General features: G+C 31.8%; 1 non-coding gene across 1 annotated transcript; it reads right to left on the reverse strand.

Annotated features, from left to right (window-relative positions):
- Positions 1 to 1,972: 1,972 nt before the first annotated feature.
- On the reverse strand, positions 1,973 to 2,166 carry LOC129251105 (U2 spliceosomal RNA). Its single transcript, XR_008582918.1, has one exon. It is a non-coding gene; the product is annotated as a U2 spliceosomal RNA (small nuclear RNA).
- Between the last annotated feature and the right edge of the window lie 19,686 nt (positions 2,167 to 21,852).

A 21,852-nucleotide genomic window follows, 5' to 3' on the forward strand; every position in this document is an offset into this window, starting at 1 on the left:
TAAATGTACTCGTATTGCTACTATAGGGTGGGCCATGTAAAATTTGCTTTTTGAATCGGCTATAAAAAAAACTTATCAATATTTTTCCAAACTTTTTTTTTATTTTGAAGATTGAACATTGTCATTTATGAATGAAAAATAATATCGTTCAAATGACTGCCACGCCTGGCTTTACAGTAGGCCATTCGATCAACCTAATTTTTAAGCACATTTTGATCAAGCGTATAGCGTCCCATTTCGTAAATGTCAAACCTTTAAGTAAATTATGAACTCATTTGACATGTCATTTGTGTTACCATTCTCAAAAAAATAGGTGGTTCAAAAAGCAAACTCTATATGGCTCACCCTGTAATTATGCAAAAAAGATTTTTATATACTTTCCCATATTTGCTATATTAACTTATGTACATAAGTAAGAACAAAGAAGCATCGACATTTGTAGATAATTGCTTTACTTATTTTTACATTTATTAAGCAAATAGTAATAGTACAATAATAAATAACTTCGTTTTAGAATAACAAAGTTGTCATGAAATGTACACGCATACCTTTATGATGCATAAATAATGGTAAAACTTAAAAGATAAAAATTAGTATTTGGCAAGGATATACCTTATAATTATTAGAGATAACCAAAATAGGTTATCATATTCACGGTAAAATTTACAAAGATATTTAAAGTTACAAAAAAACATAAATCCAGCTTACATTACTTATAAATTACTTATAATTAAAATTAAAATTATTTCTCTTACTGGTAATATATCTCTGATGTTCGCGTCTTTAAGTATTCATGCTACTTATAGATACTAAGTTTTGAGAAAGAGAATTCCAAAGTCGAGTCACATGCACCAAGGACTGACTTTCTGCCGTTGGTGTTTTGTATCTTGCAGAGAGAAGTTTTGGGTTTCTCACTGACTTCGTGGCAATTATTCTGAAGGCGAGGTACCCAGGTACTTTCGAGTGGAGTAGATTTGGTCAGAAAAATGAGATACGTGGTCTCTTGTCATGATCCCGAACACATAACGAGCAATATTATCAAACAATATATTAATCTTATGTTTACACGTATAACCACAATTTACAAAGTTTTCACAACCATACAATAACGATGGCTAACATATGTTTTAACGATTAAAATGTGAATACCTAGAGGAGTAGTAGCAGTAGTATTTACATATATAAGAAGATATAACAAATAACATTTCAAAGCAATTCAACTATACAACTTATCAACTATACAATAAATTTTCCACATTGGCTTACACCGTCTGTCGATATATCAACATTGGCAATATGTACAATATTGGCATTCTTTAATAATTAAATTATTCAATGAGTAATTCTCTATATTAATATGCATGTTAAAAGTGAAACACGAGCTTATCCCAGTAGTCATTTACACCGTTCAAAACATTAATACATTCTGATTCTTCTAATGCGGATATTCCAAAAAAATGTATTCTAAATAGAATGCCTATGTCTTCTCTTGAATGTTATGAGTGAAAGTGAAACACGAGCTTATCCCAGTAGTCATTTACACCGTTCAAAACATTAATAAATTCTGATTCTTCTAATGCGGATATTCCAAAAAAAATACCAGTCTAACGGTTAGACGGGATAGAAGTGAAACCTTCCGTAAAACAAACTGAGAGAGAATGAGACGAAAGCAGCATTAGGGGCGGGATAATTATAGGTTCATTATCATATTGCTATAAAGTTCATATTTTATTTTCTTTATTTTATTTATTATTCATCCTCAATGTTTTCAATTTCAACAAATGATACGAGTTGCTTATGATAGCTAAAATATGATACAAATGCTTTGGTTTCGATGTTGTCAAAAAAAATAACCAAACGGACCGAAGAAACAGACTTACAAATTTCTTCCATTTTCGTCTACTTGTATTCATATAAAAATTTATGTCTCTTCCCACCAAAGCTAAATGTATTAGTATATTTCTTCTTGTATTTATTCAAGGCCGAAATCCCGGCGGTACTGCAATACCGGGCCAACCCGTGGCAGAGGTGAAGCAAGCCCCTAAAACACTCCGCCCATTTCCAAAAATCAGTTTAACATTTGTTGTCCTCCGATGGAGGATCTATCAGATGTTAAGCTGATAAGAACAGATACCACACTACCTAGTCAATAGATTTTCTAATAAACCTTTTGAGAATTACACGCTCAAAAAAATTATTTATATCAACATATAATATTTATATCAACATATAATATAACGCTTCGTAACTAAATAACTTTCAGGCCAGCGACGACAGCATGGCGCGGTAGCCGAGCGACTAGCAATGTGAGCTTCCGATCCAAAATCCTTGGTTCGAATCACAAGAAAAAATAAAAGTTATTTTTATTTACTTCGTCGCTACGTTTATATCAACATATAATATAACGCTTCGTAGCCAAGAGGGTCGCTTTTTCGTTTCACTTTTCCTCAAATCACTCCCAACGATTCTAAAGAAGTTTTCACTTCAAAAATGTATTCTAAATAGAATGCCTATGTCTTCTCTTGAATGTTATGAGTGAAAGTGAAATACAGGATTTGGAGACTAAATTCAAGAAACCTAACAAAACAGAACACCAGGGAAAATTAGGAAAAAACAAAAAGTTAACAATGGAGGGTGCAGTTACAAGCGCACTAGCTGCCCAGAAGAGGAGTTTTGAAATAAAACTACGGAGTATTCAAGAAACTATAGATAGCGTAAAATCACCAATCCCGAAGTAGAGACATACAAGGATGCTGAAATAAGAATAGGCGTCGTATGCAACGAGACTCTTTACATTATGAATTCCTTGCCAGACTTTGAGGGAAAGAATGAAACCTATGTATCCTGTAGGAAAGCCGCGCATACCGCATACAAAGTATAGGGAAAATCTGACGGTAGTTCAAAACATTATCAAGCTTTAGGAATATTAAGAAACAAAGTTAAGAACTTAGCTGATATGGAACTCTCTTGTTTTGACACCCCTCTGAATTTAAGTAGAAAAGAAATTGACTCTACTTATAAACAAGAGAAGTACAGAGCAGACGATCTACGAGTATTTATCTCAGGAACTAGAAAGGCTTTAAGTGATGTCATATTCTCGGCAAAACCAAACGATCTTCCCTCTGCTTTAGCACTGGCCCAGGAGGTCGATGCTAATCATGACCGAACATGTTCGCTACGAACTTTGCTCGTAGCATGGAGGAAACAGTGCAGACTAGAGATGCAGACAACAAGGGAAAAGCCCACATTACAAGAAACAGGAATTCTCACAGAAACAAGAACCTGTCCAACCAATGAAGGTAGACACATCATCCCGTTTTAGACAGTCTACCCAATACCAACAAAACAACGCGACTCAGAGACAAACCCAGTGGCCAGTTCAACAACAGAACACACAATATAACAATCAGGGACAAGCAAATCAATGACCAAACAATAGTAGTGCACGATTCACAGGACCGAAACAACAAAGAGTTAGTCATGTAGAGACAGATGACAACATACCTGAACAGTAGGACCAAGAATACCAGACTGACACGGACACCGAAGTAAATGACATAGATGACGACCTTGCCGACTATGACCAAATTAATTTTTTAGGCACATCTCCTTGCTCCCGTTCATTGAAAGAACAGTAGCAGGGAAAACGCTTAAATTACTGATAGATGCAGGAGCTTCAAAAAACTATGTAAAACCGTTAAAAGAACTAAAGCATAGTAAATAAACCTTTTCGAGTAAAATCAATTCATGGCTATACGTCATAGACAAGAAATGTACTATGCATCTTTTTAATACCAACACAACATTCTTCTTACTACCAAACCTCACGACATTTGACGGCATAGTTGGACTTGACCTACTTAAACAAAGTGATGTTTTACTAGACTTCAAAAATAGGAAGTTAATATCAATGTGCTGCCGTCAACTTTACAAATATTGAAGAAATACAAGTCTCTCAGTCTATATCAAAAAAGTTTCAACTTATGTTAGGAAACCAGACGGGTGTTTTTGCGGAACCAAACGAAGCACTCCCATACCAGAGAATGTTAATGGGATGAGAAGGAGCAAATGTTATATGAGCTTTTTTCGAGTACTAATTTGTAGATTCATAGTAAGGGATTTTCAATTTCAACTTACCACACTAGTGGGGGATTGCAGATATTTAACACGCTAGTAGAGGAATTCAGATTTTTCCTGTGTTTACCACACTAGTAAGGGCTTCCATATAATTTTTCACCACAGTAGTAAGGGATTCGACTTATTTCACGCCCACAGCGAAGCGAATGAGTTTGCGATTGGGAAAGATACGAAAGCAGTCAATTCATGGCGCAGTTGCTAAAGTCGGCGGTATTGTTTGAATGGTGTTTGAGGGGCGTATTTAATAAAGGTTCAAGTCCTGAATAGTCATACGTTTTTCCTTGCACTATTTCTTTTTTACAATTCAGTTTGGTAAAATTATTGAGTTTAATTTAATTATAATTGCTTTAAAATACTGTTTTAGGTTTTTTTGAATTTGATGTTCACAAAATTTCTTTTCTGTATAAAATAGTTCATACTGGATATGAACTGATTTTATATAAATCAAAAAGGAAATATGTAGATATAAACATGAATATATTTAATCTCTTTAATCAAATTTAAGCTTAATTGATGAGAAAATATCATTCTAATATCCGTCCAGAAAGCCAAACACGAATACACATATATATGATGTATATATGTAAATATGCATACAAATTTTCAACGGACGCAAAATGTATGCATATAAAACAGCGAATCTAATAAATGACCGATTTAGGAAATAGTGGAGCGTCTGGAGCGTTAAAAACATTAAAACCTAGGATGTCTTAGGGACTAGATGAAATTAAATTATCTTTGCCATCTCTACCTATTTAAAAGTTGTGTATTTGATTTTTAAATAGTAAAAATTTATGATTGCAATAACTTATGTGCTATAATGCAAATAACGTTGTAGAATTTATTTGTTTTGTAACAGAAGTGCAAGCAACTGAAAAAATAAATAGATTATGGATAATTAAATGTTAAAAAAAAATATTATGTAAACTATTTGTTTATTTAAATAATTAGCATACAAAAAAAATAGAAAATTGTTTTCTGTTATTATATTATAGCATAAAAGTAAAATCGAATTAATTATTAAAAACAAAAAAATTATGACTATTTAAAAGAAAAAAATTAATTAACAAAAAAATTTGTCTATTGAAAAATTTAAATTTTTTCAAATATCATCTTCAATTTCACTGATGTTAATCATAGGCGCTACATTTAGACAGCTGTCGTCGTTGCACTGTAGGCATGCTACACTGCAGTATAATCCACTTTTTCGGCATCCGCATGCAGCTCCACATCCTTTTTTGCAATTGTAAAATAACATTTTTAATAAATTTTCCGGAGCAGGTAATTGATTCGTAAATATTGGATGATAGGTATTATTGGAATAATTCCATCCCCAATTTTCGATGATTTAATCATTCCCTAACCACATCTGGATTTGTAGGTAAACCCGTTTTAAGTGTTCAAATGCTGCATCAGATTTGGGAGGTAACGAAGATAAAAGAACACTTGTGTCTTTGACAGTTGCTTTGATGAAAGAATTGAACCTGAATGTATTCAAATCTGCCATTTTTGCCGAAGCACCATACAGTCCCAAAATACATGTAATGCCAGCTTGAAATATATTATTTGCATCTTCATGTACATTTTTAAATACTGCTGCTTATTCATGTAGATCATTCCGCTTCTCAAAATTTTTGATAAACTTAATTTTCCCTTTATTGTAAAACGCAGAAGTAGTATCACAGCCCGTGAAAGCATGTAAAAATAGAACATGTTCTTTACATGCTGGTAGAGATTTTTCTAAACTTTTCGATGAAAATATTTGTTGGTTAACTTTGTAAATTCCAATCCCCCATACGGTCGGCAGCAATGAAGTCTTTCAATATTGTTACCATTCGAAAATACGTAATCCATAGCTTTGATGTTTTATTTTTATTTTCAAGCTCAACTAACTTATCTTCAAAAATTCTACTCAGCATTTGAAATCCTTGGTTTTCTGTAATTTCATTGTAATTGAACATTTCAAAAATCATCGATATTTCTTCGTCATTCAATACATTTAAAAAATCCGCATTATTCTTCTTAAGATCTTCAAAATTTAATTGTGATAAAGCTTGCTGCAATAAGGTATGAGCACGTACAGCTCTAGCATAGGCACGTCCTGACATTATGTGATCAAACGTATTTTCTGCGTAAATGGTAGAAAGAACTTCTTTTATGAAACTTGCGTCAGAAATATGCGAGGTTTTCAAGTTGCTCCGATAACTAAACACTTTTACAAAATTTTGGAACTTTTAAATAAAATCACAAAATTTTCACTATAACGTATTCACAACATTCACTCAACACGTTTCACTTATAACTGAACTAGGCAGAACAAATTCATAGTACGCCGCAGCTGCCGTTCCCCTCTTCAAGTTTGACCACCTGCTCAAGGTCTCTTCGACCCTTCAAATAAAATGGAACGTTGGGAAGATGTTTGTCTTTATCTATTTAAGTAAAATTTAAAGTAGAACTAAAAAAAAATTATTTCAAACTAAATATTATGCTCCAATATATTATATTATTAATATAATTTTTCATATTTTTTTGTTTAAACAATGAAAAAATTAATTGCACAATATAATATTGGTAGAAGTTACAATTTAGAGCATACAAAAGAAAATCCTGTTGGTTACATGGCAATTCATTCAGTCCCTATGAGATCCGAGGTCAAAACCCCCGGGCGCTCCACTAAAAGCAAATTAATAATTATAGATTAGCGCAAGCATGAAAGACATGTGATAGGCGTGCTACATCGTTCCGGATTTCACTCAGGTTCAAGAACTGTACACACTGTTATTTGTTCTATATTTTAATTTAATTTTTTAGTATTTGGTTTAATTACAATTGATTTAAAATAGTGTATTCAGGTTTTTCTAATACCTGTTATTTAAAAATTTATTTTCTATATAAAATTATTCATACTGCTTTTGAACTGATTTATATGTAAAACATCCATAAAGGCAATGTTATTGAATATGCATCCCTATATTTAATCTCTTCAGTCAAATCTGAACTACTTACATACACATATTGATGAAAAAATATTCTAATATCCATTCAGAAGGCCAAACGCGAGTTACATATTCAATTTCAAAAATAAATTCACATTGTAAACAGACGAAATTGATGAGTTTGTAAATAAAATAATGAACAATAAGTAAAAGTAATTGGAAACGCATTTCCTGTTTTGCAACAGTTTGACTTACTTGAAAAAGTGTGGGAAAGGAAATGCTGAATAAGATATTGACAACAATTTTGTAAAATTAAATATTAAATGCAAAATAAGCAAATACATATGTACGTTAGTTTAAGTCTGATTGTAATAATTGAAAATATAATAAATCAGTTGTTGAGAAGCCCTTCAAGGCAAAAGTAATCTTTGCTCTTTCTTTTATTTTTTTTCTCTCCCGCTTGAGTAGAATACAAAATTGGCGCAGTCGGTAGGATCCTTTAAAAAGTAAAAGGATCCAGTGAAACGAAATACGGGCGGTGAATAAACTAAAATTTTTTATAACACCCAAATTCTAATCCTGCGAGTCCGTAGCCAACTCAGGAGTTGACCGGACCCTCCAGGGTATAACTTAACATACGTATAACCTAAAAGATAAAGTGCAGTGAACATTGATTCAATAAAAAGAAAAAGTGAACACCACAAAAAATAAAGTGCAGTGAACATTGATTCAATAAAAAGAAAAATTGAACACCACTAACGATAAAGTGCAGTGAACAATTCTTCATTACAAAGAACAGTGGACACCACAAAATATAAGGTTTTTCAATAGTGCAGTGAATACACAGAAATTCGTGTACTAGCCACTAAACGATAATCAAGTGAAAAGCTACAAGAAAAGTACAAAATTCGGCAAGCCAGGCAGAAGGAATTTGATAAAAGAAGGATGGAGCAGGCCCAACAAGAAATGGCACCGGTAGATCTAGTAGAGAAGCTCGCACGAAGGGAGCAACAACTCGAGCAACTAAGATTGGCCTATCTAGATCTACAACAAAGGCAGCAACAAGACCAACACAGACTGGACAGAACACTGAAGAACATCAACCACCTTCCAGCATTCACAGGACACGGAGACACAACAATAAACTCATTCTTCAGCAGCGTAGAATATTTAATATCAACGCTCGAAGATGAAGGACAGAAAAAAGAAGCAGTAAGAACCATATACTACAAAACAATCCAAGGAGAAGCTAAAAACGCAATCATCAACATCCCGGAACCGGACAACTGGAAACTAATTAAAGACACACTGAAATTGAGGTATAAACCAGACACAGAGCCTCATGAAATCTACAAGCAAGTGGCCAATTTACGAGTCAATACGGTAAGTGAGTTAATTACTGTAATTCAGAATATTAAGTATAAAACTGACGAGTTAATAGTATATTATAATGGTGAACTTGGCATAGACTTGACAAACATAGACAGCTTGTTAGTGAATACTATAAAAGAGATGACCCAAGGGACATTACTCGACAAAATTTACGAACAAAGACAATTAAAAGATATTTTGTATATAATGAATCAAAGAAGGTTTGAAGACACGTGCATAAGACCCGAATACAAGAGATTCGGAAGAGAAGAAAAACATAAAGGACAATTTCATAATAAAACATCGTATAATAATCAGAACAGGACATATAATAATAAAAAAAAGGGATGAAAGAAATAATCGACAAATTCAAGAAAGAAATAAGTGGACTAATGATTTTTATAGGCGCGAAGAGCAAAACGCTTTTAATAATCCTTTAAATAATTCGGGAAGATACAGATTCCAAAATGACGCAAGAAATAATAACACCCCAAGACAGTTCCAACGTGTGCCACAAATAGGACACGCTAGGCCGTATTCCAACCAAGTTCGCTGGCAACCGCCTAGACAAAACCGCACGGAACCCATGGAAGTGGACAATATTGAAAGGTGTTATAACAATCCTCGAGTGGCAGGACACCCTAATCATAAGTTTGGCCAAGAGCGCTTAAATTTAGGTAGGCAAAGCCCAGAAGGACCTGAAATTAATAATACCATTTTTTTACGAGGCAGCCACTGAATGCCTGCCAAAGATAACATTAAAGATCGTAAATAAACAATACATAGCACTAATAGATACAGGTGCCAGTCTTAGTTTAATTAATAAGGAAATAAATGATTTTGATATATATAAATTAAAATATCCCATAACATTTAGTGCATTAACAAATAAAGATACAATAAATTATGAAGTGCACACATAAAGCCCGGAGCAATTTAATTTACCTAACAATGCCAGGATTCGTTGGAAGATCACCCCATTAAAAGGGAGAACTTATGATTTCATTATAGGTATCGATATATTAAACTTTTTAAATGCCCAAATAAATATAGAAAAAGGACAAATAACACTAAATGGAAAAATATCTTATTTTATTAATAACCCATATAAATTTAATCAAATTTACGTGCTTGAAACCAGTGATCCTAAAATCGAAAGGCTTCAATTAAATCACTTAAATAATGAAGAACGTAGTGAAATTATAAAATAACTAAACCGATATAACAAATTATTGTTTAGAGAAGGCGATTTATTAACTAATACAACAGAAATTCAGCATGAGATAAAAACCATTACACAACAGCAAATCTATTCAAAGCTATATAGATACCCACCTCAACACGAAGCAGAAGTAAGGAAACAGATCAGAGAAATGGAGGAACAAGGTATAATTAGAAAAAGCCATTCAAGATATGCAAGCCCACTTATAGTCGTACCCAAAAAAAAAGGATAATTCAGGCGAAAAAAAATATAGAATAGTTGTCGACTATAGAAAACTTAATGAAATAACCTTAGACGACAAATATCCTTCACCCAATATAGACTCAATTCTAGACAAATTAGGTAGAGCGCAATATTTTACGACATTAGACTTAGCGAAAGGCTATCATCAGATTTTATTAAAGGAGGAAGACAGAGAAAAAACTGCCTTCGTAACTCCTCATGGTCTATATGAATTTATGAGAATGCCATTTGGTCTTAAAAATGCGCCAGCCACATTCCAACGGCTAATGAATGAAATCTTGAGAGATCATATTAACAAAACCTGTGTAGTATACTTAGACGATATACTAATCTTTAGTACTTCTTTAACTGAGCATATTAAAGCAATAAGAGACATTTTCGAAATTCTCGAAAGTAAAAATTTGAAGATACAAGTTGACAAATGCAATTTTCTTAAAAAAGAAACAGAATTTTTAGGGCACATTTTAACAAAGGATGGCATGAAACCAAACCCAAATAAAATTACAATTATCCAAAATTTAGAATTACCCAAAACCGAAAAACAGATAAAAAGTTTTTTGGGAATAACAGGTTATTATCGCAAATTCATAAAAGATTATGCGAAAGTAGCCCAACCGATAACAAAATACCTAAAGAAAGGCGCAAAAATTAATGTAAAAGATCCAACATACATTGAAGCTTTCGAAAAGTTAAAAACATTAATAAGTACACATCCTATTTTACGTTATCCCGATTTCAATAAACAATTCACATTGACAACGGATGCATCTAACTATGCGATTGGTGCAGTACTATCGCAAGAAGGTCACCCAGTGTGCTATGCTTCAAGAACATTAAATAACCATGAGAAAAACTATTCTGCAACGGATAAAGAATTCCTAGCAATAATGTGGAGTGTAAATTATTTTAGGCCTTACATATATGGTAAAAAATTTAAAATCCTTACTGATCACCAGCCAATTAAATATCTCCATTCCAAATACAAAGGAAAAGACATGTCACCCAGGCACCAGCGATGGCTATTAAAATTAGGTGAATACCAATTTGAGATAGAATACCTAAAAGGAAAAGAAAATAAAGTGGCAGATTTTTTAAGTAGACTAGAAAATAGTAAGGACACTATTTCAGAAAAAGCGGGGAGTGAAAATACCATGGTAGAAAATACCAATATTTTAATTTTTTTTTCAGTTAACAATATAGAAGATGATGTTACAATGGCAACAGTACATTCAGCCGAGGAAGAATTGGGTGATCATTTTTTTATAAAAGAAGAAATTGTGAATAAGTACAAAACACAAATAATATTAACAAATAATAAAACGGAAGAATTTAAGGAAGTACATGGGAAAAGAATTATTTTTATTGCAGAAAGTGACTTTAACCTAATGGGAGACATTTTTAGAAGATACATTTCAAAAGGGAAAATATGGATATTTTCAGAACTGTCCGAACACAACTATAATATAGTACAAGAGAAGCTTATAGATATGTATTCAAACGATAGCCAGATTAATTTTACTAAGTGCACCATGAGAGCACAGGACATTGAAACTGAAGTGGAAGCAGTAAAACAAATATCACTGTATCATGTAAGAGAGAGTATGCACTCTGGCATACAAGAAACTTATAATAAAATCAAAAATATAATATATTTTCCAAAACTCATGGAACTCATCCAAGTGGTAATTAATCAATGTGACATTTGCCAACAAGTAAAGTATGAACGACATCCGATTAAAAATAAATTTCATTACACAGAAACTCCTTCAGATAAAAACCAAATCATACATATGGATACATACGTAATCAAAGGATTTACCTTTTTGACGACTATAGATAAATTTTCAAAATTTGGCGCAGCGTATCCATTGAATGACAGAAATCATATGACTATAATAGAAAAACTAGAAGAACATATCACTAAAATAGGAAAACCAGATAAAATAATAGCAGACAATGAATTTAAGACAATAAGGATAAGGGAATTTCTAACAGAACAAGGAATCGAGTTACATTTATCTAAGCCCAACAGCCATACAGGAAATGCCGATATAGAAAGATTTCATAATACGATGGCAGAAAAGTTTAGGATTTTGTACCAAACTAATAAAAATTTACCTATCCAACAATTAATTCAACGAACAATCAGAAATTATAACGAAAGGTATCATTCAAGTATTAAATGTGCACCAAAAGACGTTCAGGAAGGACGTTTAGATCTAGGAAAAATTAAACAAAACTTAGAAGAATGCAAAAGAAAGAAAATTGATAAACTTAATTTAAAAAGAGAGGACTATAAAGAAAAAAGACGTGAGGGATTTATAAAGAACTACAAAGCAGTTAGGCACAAAGAACAACCTAAATATAAAAAAGGACTGTTAAAAAATATTCATCCATGCAACATTAAAAGACAATATAAATTTACAGATAATGACCATACTCATACTAATAATGACCTCGACACCGATAATTAAAGGAGAACTGACCACAATTGAGTTAAAAGACCAAACAGGATTCACGGACATTCAGTTAGGACTTCAGGAAATAGTTAAGGATACAGATATAGTACTCCATATAATTGACGTTAAACAAATAGAAGATATTATTAATGAAATGACAGAAAATACTATACAAGTAAAGACAATTAACAAAAATGTATTACAAACAGAATTATTAGAAGCGAGAAATAAGTTAATGACATTAATACCAATAGAAAAAAGACATAAGAGAGGACTTGTAAACGCAATAGGTACTGTAGCAAAATGGACATTTGGCACAATGGACGATGACGACAGACAGACAATTCAAAAACATTTAACACAAACGGGCGAAATGTTGAATCAACAAATACACATAAATGAACATTTTAATTTGGCAATGAAACAAATAAGAAATATTGTACAAGATGATAGGAAAGAAATTGAAAAAGGACTTAACAGTATAAATAAATTCATAGACGAAGAAAATCAACAACATATGTACTTACAACAGATGACAAAAATTCAGTTAATAAAAAGTAAAATAGAACAAATCCAAGACAATGTAGTCGCAGCCAAATATGGTCTAGTTCACCCAAATATTCTAACAAATCAGGAAATTACCAATTATAACATTGATTTCAATAAATTAAAATATTTACAACTAGGAATAGCAACTTTTAATAATACCTATCTAATATTAAGCATTAAAATTCCAAAATCATTCATACAAATAAAAATAAGAAAAATTGTACTACTACCAAATAAGAATAAAAAAGAAATAGAAGCAGAAATAGAGGAAGTTTTTACTTATAAAGATAAAATTATGAAATTTGAAGAAAATAAACATTTCAGACAACTAAAACCCAGCACTCATTGTATAATAACAAAAAAATTGTAAATTAATATCAAGTAAAGAATTAGAAATTATAGCACTAGACGAAAAAACAGTCCTAGTTAAAAATGCATTCAATTTATTTGTAAATAACACATGTAACATAAATGACACTGTTTTGAACGGAAATTACGCAATCCGATTTAACAATTGTTCAATAAAAATTAATGATTATTATTACTCTAATTGGATTGAAAGACTCGAAGGAAATATTATGAGATTGCAATATGACAATATAAAGAATTTTAGAGAAAAACTTACATTCGAACAAATAGATGAAGAGAATAAAATAAATTTCAAAAATATATCTAATTTGAAAATTCATAACAAAATCATATACGGGTGTAATTTCTTTCTAATTTTAACAATAATATTAATAATTGTCATTTGGAGAACAAAACTAAAATATATTAAAATAAATCTAAATAAAAGAATTCAGGAGAATTCTAATCTAAAGGGGGAGAAGTTACATATTCAATTTCAAAGACAAATTCACATTGTAAAACAGACGAAATTGGTGAGTTTGTAAATAAAATAATGAACAATAAGTAAAAGTAATTGTAAACGCATTTCCTGTTTTGCAACAGTTTGACTTACTTGAAAAAGTGTGGGAAAGGAAATGCTGAATAAGATATTGACAACAATTTTGTAAAATTAAATATTAAATGCAAAGTAAGCAAATACATATGTATATTAGTTTAAGTCTAAATGTAATAATTGAAAATATAATAAATCAGTTGTTGAGAAGCCCTTCAAGGCAAAAGTAATCTTTGTTCTTTCTTTTATTTTTTTTCTCTCCCGCTTGAGTAGAATACAAAATTGGCGCAGTCGGTAGGATCCTTTAAAAAGTAAAAGGATCCAGTGAAACGAAATAAAAATTTTTTATAACACCCAAATCCTAATCCTGCGAATCCGTAGCCAACTCAGGAGTTGACCGGACCCTCCAGAGTATAACTTAACATACTTATAACCTAAAAGATAAAGTGCAGTGAACATTGATTCAATAAAAAGAAAAATTGAACACCACTAACGATAAAGTGCAGTGAACAATTCTTCATTACAAGGAACAGTGGACACCACAAAATATAGGGTTATTCAATAGTGCAGTGAATACACAGAAATTCGTGTACTAGCCACTAAACGATAATCAAGTGAAAAGCTACAAGAAAAGTACAAAATTCGGCAAGCCAGGCAGAAGGAATTTGATAAAAGAAGGATGGAGCAGGCCCAACAAGAAATGGCACCGGTAGATCTAGTAGAGAAGCTCGCACGAAGGGAGCAACAACTCGAGCAACTAAGATTGGCCTATCTAGATCTACAACAAAGGCAGCAACAAGACCAACACAGACTGGACAGAACACTGAAGAACATCAACCACCTTCCAGCATTCACAGGACACGGAGACACAACAATAAACTCATTCTTCAGCAGCGTAGAATATTTAATATCAACGCTCGAAGATGAAGGACAGAAAAAAGAAGCAGTAAGAACCATATACTAAAAAACAATCCAAGGAGAAGCTAAAAACGCAATCATCAACATCCCGGAACCGGACAACTGGAAACTAATTAAAGACACACTGAAATTGAGGTATAAACCAGACACAGAGCCTCATGAAATCTACAAGCAAGTGGCCAATTTACGAGTCAATACGGTAAGTGAGTTAATTACTGTAATTCAGAATATTAAGTATAAAACTGACGAGTTAATAGTATATTATAATGGTGAACTTGGCATAGACTTGACAAACATAGACAGCTTGTTAGTGAATACTATAAAAGAGATGACCCAAGGGACATTACTCGACAAAATTTACGAACAAAGACAATTAAAAGATATTTTGTATATAATGAATCAAAGAAGGTTTGAAGACACGTGCATAAGACCCGAATACAAGAGATTCGGAAGAGAAGAAAAACATAAAGGACAATTTCATAATAAAACATCGTATAATAATCAGAATAGGACATAAAATAATCAAAATAGGGATGAAAGAAATAACCGACAAATTCAAGAAAGAAATAAGTGGACTAATGATTTTTATAGGCGCGAAGAGCAAAACGCTTTTAATAATCCTTTAAATAATTCGGGAAGATACAGATTCCAAAATGACGCAAGAAATAATAACACCCCAAGACAGTTCCAACGTGTGCCACAAATAGGACACGCTAGGCCGTATTCCAACCAAGTTCGCTGGCAACCGCCTAGACAAAACCGCACGGAACCCATGGAAGTGGACAATATTGAAAGGTGTTATAACAATCCTCGAGTGGCAGGACACCCTAATCATAAGTTTGGCCAAGAGCGCTTAAATTTAGGTAGGCAAAGCCCAGAAGGACCTGAAATTAATAATACCATTTTTTTACGAGGCAGCCACTGAATGCCTGCCAAAGATAACATTAAAGATCGTAAATAAACAATACATAGCACTAATAGATACAGGTGCCAGTCTTAGTTTAATTAATAAGGAAATAAATGATTTTGATATATATAAATTAAAATATCCCATAACATTTAGTGCATTAACAAATAAAGATACAATAAATTATGAAGTGCACACATAAAGCCCGGAGCAATTTAATTTACCTAACAATGCCAGGATTCGTTGGAAGATCACCCCATTAAAAGGGAGAACTTATGATTTCATTATAGGTATCGATATATTAAACTTTTTAAATGCCCAAATAAATATAGAAAAAGGACAAATAACACTAAATGGAAAAATATCTTATTTTATTAATAACCCATATAAATTTAATCAAATTTACGTGCTTGAAACCAGTGATCCTAAAATCGAAAGGCTTCAATTAAATCACTTAAATAATGAAGAACGTAGTGAAATTATAAAATAACTAAACCGATATAACAAATTATTGTTTAGAGAAGGCGATTTATTAACTAATACAACAGAAATTCAGCATGAGATAAAAACCATTACACAACAGCAAATCTATTCAAAGCTATATAGATACCCACCTCAACACGAAGCAGAAGTAAGGAAACAGATCAGAGAAATGGAGGAACAAGGTATAATTAGAAAAAGCCATTCAAGATATGCAAGCCCACTTATAGTCGTACCCAAAAAAAAAGGATAATTCAGGCGAAAAAAAATATAGAATAGTTGTCGACTATAGAAAACTTAATGAAATAACCTTAGACGACAAATATCCTTCACCCAATATAGACTCAATTCTAGACAAATTAGGTAGAGCGCAATATTTTACGACATTAGACTTAGCGAAAGGCTATCATCAGATTTTATTAAAGGAGGAAGACAGAGAAAAAACTGCCTTCGTAACTCCTCATGGTCTATATGAATTTATGAGAATGCCATTTGGTCTTAAAAATGCGCCAGCCACATTCCAACGGCTAATGAATGAAATCTTGAGAGATCATATTAACAAAACCTGTGTAGTATACTTAGACGATATACTAATCTTTAGTACTTCTTTAACTGAGCATATTAAAGCAATAAGAGACATTTTCGAAATTCTCGAAAGTAAAAATTTGAAGATACAAGTTGACAAATGCAATTTTCTTAAAAAAGAAACAGAATTTTTAGGGCACATTTTAACAAAGGATGGCATGAAACCAAACCCAAATAAAATTACAATTATCCAAAATTTAGAATTACCCAAAACCGAAAAACAGATAAAAAGTTTTTTGGGAATAACAGGTTATTATCGCAAATTCATAAAAGATTATGCGAAAGTAGCCCAACCGATAACAAAATACCTAAAGAAAGGCGCAAAAATTAATGTAAAAGATCCAACATACATTGAAGCTTTCGAAAAGTTAAAAACATTAATAAGTACACATCCTATTTTACGTTATCCCGATTTCAATAAACAATTCACATTGACAACGGATGCATCTAACTATGCGATTGGTGCAGTACTATCGCAAGAAGGTCACCCAGTGTGCTACGCTTCAAGAACATTAAATAACCATGAGAAAAACTATTCTGCAACGGATAAAGAATTCCTAGCAATAATGTGGAGTGTAAATTATTTTAGGCCTTACATATATGGTAAAAAATTTAAAATCCTTACTGATCACCAGCCAATTAAATATCTCCATTCCAAATACAAAGGAAAAGACATGTCACCCAGGCACCAGCGATGGCTATTAAAATTAGGTGAATACCAATTTGAGATAGAATACCTAAAGGAAAAGAAAATAAAGTGGCAGATTTTTTAAGTAGACTAGAAAATAGTAAGGACACTATTTCAGAAAAAGCGGGGAGTGAAAATACCATGGTAGAAAATACCAATATTTTAAATTTTTTTTCAGTTAACAATATAGAAGATGATGTTACAATGGCAACAGTACATTCAGCCGAGGAAGAATTGGGTGATCATTTTTTTATAAAAGAAGAAATTGTGAATAAGTACAAAACACAAATAATATTAACAAATAATAAAACGGAAGAATTTAAGGAAGTACATGGGAAAAGAATTATTTTTATTGCAGAAAGTGACTCTAACCTAATGGGAGACATTTTTAGAAGATACATTTCAAAAGGGAAAATAGGGATATTTTCGGAACTATCCGAACACAACTATAATATAGTACAAGAGAAGCTTATAGATATGTATTCAAACGATAGCCAGATTAATTTTACTAAGTGCACCATGAGAGCACAGGACATTGAAACTGAAGTGGAAGCAGTAAAACAAATATCACTGTATCATGTAAGAGAGAGTATGCACTCTGGCATACAAGAAACTTATAATAAAATCAAAAATATAATATATTTTCCAAAACTCATGGAACTCATCCAAGTGGTAATTAATCAATGTGACATTTGCCAACAAGTAAAGTATGAACGACATCCGATTAAAAATAAATTTCATTACACAGAAACTCCTTCAGATAAAAACCAAATCATACATATGGATACATACGTAATCAAAGGATTTACCTTTTTGACGACTATAGATAAATTTTCAAAATTTGGCGCAGCGTATCCATTGAATGACAGAAATCATATGACTATAATAGAAAAACTAGAAGAACATATCACTAAAATAGGAAAACCAGATAAAATAATAGCAGACAATGAATTTAAGACAATAAGGATAAGGGAATTTCTAACAGAACAAGGAATCGAGTTACATTTATCTAAGCCCAACAGCCATACAGGAAATGCCGATATAGAAAGATTTCATAATACGATGGCAGAAAAGTTTAGGATTTTGTACCAAACTAATAAAAATTTACCTATCCAACAATTAATTCAACGAACAATCAGAAATTATAACGAAAGGTATCATTCAAGTATTAAATGTGCACCAAAAGACGTTCAGGAAGGACGTTTAGATCTAGGAAAAATTAAACAAAACTTAGAAGAATGCAAAAGAAAGAAAATTGATAAACTTAATTTAAAAAGAGAGGACTATAAAGAAAAAAGACGTGAGGGATTTATAAAGAACTACAAAGCAGTTAGGCACAAAGAACAACCTAAATATAAAAAAGGACTGTTAAAAAATATTCATCCATGCAACATTAAAAGACAATATAAATTTACAGATAATGACCATACTCATACTAATAATGACCTCGACACCGATAATTAAAGGAGAACTGACCACAATTGAGTTAAAAGACCAAACAGGATTCACGGACATTCAGTTAGGACTTCAGGAAATAGTTAAGGATACAGATATAGTACTCCATATAATTGACGTTAAACAAATAGAAGATATTATTAATGAAATGACAGAAAATACTATACAAGTAAAGACAATTAACAAAAATGTATTACAAACAGAATTATTAGAAGCGAGAAATAAGTTAATGACATTAATACCAATAGAAAAAAGACATAAGAGAGGACTTGTAAACGCAATAGGTACTGTAGCAAAATGGACATTTGGCACAATGGACGATGACGACAGACAGACAATTCAAAAACATTTAACACAAACGGGCGAAATGTTGAATCAACAAATACACATAAATGAACATTTTAATTTGGCAATGAAACAAATAAGAAATATTGTACAAGATGATAGGAAAGAAATTGAAAAAGGACTTAACAGTATAAATAAATTCATAGACGAAGAAAATCAACAACATATGTACTTACAACAGATGACAAAAATTCAGTTAATAAAAAGTAAAATAGAACAAATCCAAGACAATGTAGTCGCAGCCAAATATGGTCTAGTTCACCCAAATATTCTAACAAATCAGGAAATTACCAATTATAACATTGATTTCAATAAATTAAAATATTTACAACTAGGAATAGCAACTTTTAATAATACCTATCTAATATTAAGCATTAAAATTCCAAAATCATTCATACAAATAAAAATAAGAAAAATTGTACTACTACCAAATAAGAATAAAAAAGAAATAGAAGCAGAAATAGAGGAAGTTTTTACTTATAAAGATAAAATTATGAAATTTGAAGAAAATAAACATTTCAGACAACTAAAACCCAGCACTCATTGTATAATAACAAAAAAATTGTAAATTAATATCAAGTAAAGAATTAGAAATTATAGCACTAGACGAAAAAACAGTCCTAGTTAAAAATGCATTCAATTTATTTGTAAATAACACATGTAACATAAATGACACTGTTTTGAACGGAAATTACGCAATCCGATTTAACAATTGTTCAATAAAAATTAATGATTATTATTACTCTAATTGGATTGAAAGACTCGAAGGAAATATTATGAGATTGCAATATGACAATATAAAGAATTTTAGAGAAAAACTTACATTCGAACAAATAGATGAAGAGAATAAAATAAATTTCAAAAATATATCTAATTTGAAAATTCATAACAAAATCATATACGGGTGTAATTTCTTTCTAATTTTAACAATAATATTAATAATTGTCATTTGGAGAACAAAACTAAAATATATTAAAATAAATCTAAATAAAAGAATTCAGGAGAATTCTAATCTAAAGGGGGAGAAGTTACATATTCAATTTCAAAGACAAATTCACATTGTAAAACAGACGAAATTGGTGAGTTTGTAAATAAAATAATGAACAATAAGTAAAAGTAATTGTAAACGCATTTCCTGTTTTGCAACAGTTTGACTTACTTGAAAAAGTGTGGGAAAGGAAATGCTGAATAAGATATTGACAACAATTTTGTAAAATTAAATATTAAATGCAAAGTAAGCAAATACATATGTATATTAGTTTAAGTCTAAATGTAATAATTGAAAATATAATAAATCAGTTGTTGAGAAGCCCTTCAAGGCAAAAGTAATCTTTGTTCTTTCTTTTATTTTTTTTCTCTCCCGCTTGAGTAGAATACAAAATTGGCGCAGTCGGTAGGATCCTTTAAAAAGTAAAAGGATCCAGTGAAACGAAATAAAAATTTTTTATAACACCCAAATCCTAATCCTGCGAATCCGTAGCCAACTCAGGAGTTGACCGGACCCTCCAGAGTATAACTTAACATACTTATAACCTAAAAGATAAAGTGCAGTGAACATTGATTCAATAAAAAGAAAAATTGAACACCACTAACGATAAAGTGCAGTGAACAATTCTTCATTACAAGGAACAGTGGACACCACAAAATATAGGGTTATTCAATAGTGCAGTGAATACACAGAAATTCGTGTACTAGCCACTAAACGATAATCAAGTGAAAAGCTACAAGAAAAGTACAAAATTCGGCAAGCCAGGCAGAAGGAATTTGATAAAAGAAGGATGGAGCAGGCCCAACAAGAAATGGCACCGGTAGATCTAGTAGAGAAGCTCGCACGAAGGGAGCAACAACTCGAGCAACTAAGATTGGCCTATCTAGATCTACAACAAAGGCAGCAACAAGACCAACACAGACTGGACAGAACACTGAAGAACATCAACCACCTTCCAGCATTCACAGGACACGGAGACACAACAATAAACTCATTCTTCAGCAGCGTAGAATATTTAATATCAACGCTCGAAGATGAAGGACAGAAAAAAGAAGCAGTAAGAACCATATACTAAAAAACAATCCAAGGAGAAGCTAAAAACGCAATCATCAACATCCCGGAACCGGACAACTGGAAACTAATTAAAGACACACTGAAATTGAGGTATAAACCAGACACAGAGCCTCATGAAATCTACAAGCAAGTGGCCAATTTACGAGTCAATACGGTAAGTGAGTTAATTACTGTAATTCAGAATATTAAGTATAAAACTGACGAGTTAATAGTATATTATAATGGTGAACTTGGCATAGACTTGACAAACATAGACAGCTTGTTAGTGAATACTATAAAAGAGATGACCCAAGGGACATTACTCGACAAAATTTACGAACAAAGACAATTAAAAGATATTTTGTATATAATGAATCAAAGAAGGTTTGAAGACACGTGCATAAGACCCGAATACAAGAGATTCGGAAGAGAAGAAAAACATAAAGGACAATTTCATAATAAAACATCGTATAATAATCAGAATAGGACATAAAATAATCAAAATAGGGATGAAAGAAATAACCGACAAATTCAAGAAAGAAATAAGTGGACTAATGATTTTTATAGGCGCGAAGAGCAAAACGCTTTTAATAATCCTTTAAATAATTCGGGAAG

Source organism: Anastrepha obliqua, chromosome 6 (genome assembly GCF_027943255.1).
Source record: "Anastrepha obliqua isolate idAnaObli1 chromosome 6, idAnaObli1_1.0, whole genome shotgun sequence".
Taxonomy (NCBI): Eukaryota; Metazoa; Arthropoda; class Insecta; order Diptera; family Tephritidae; genus Anastrepha; species Anastrepha obliqua.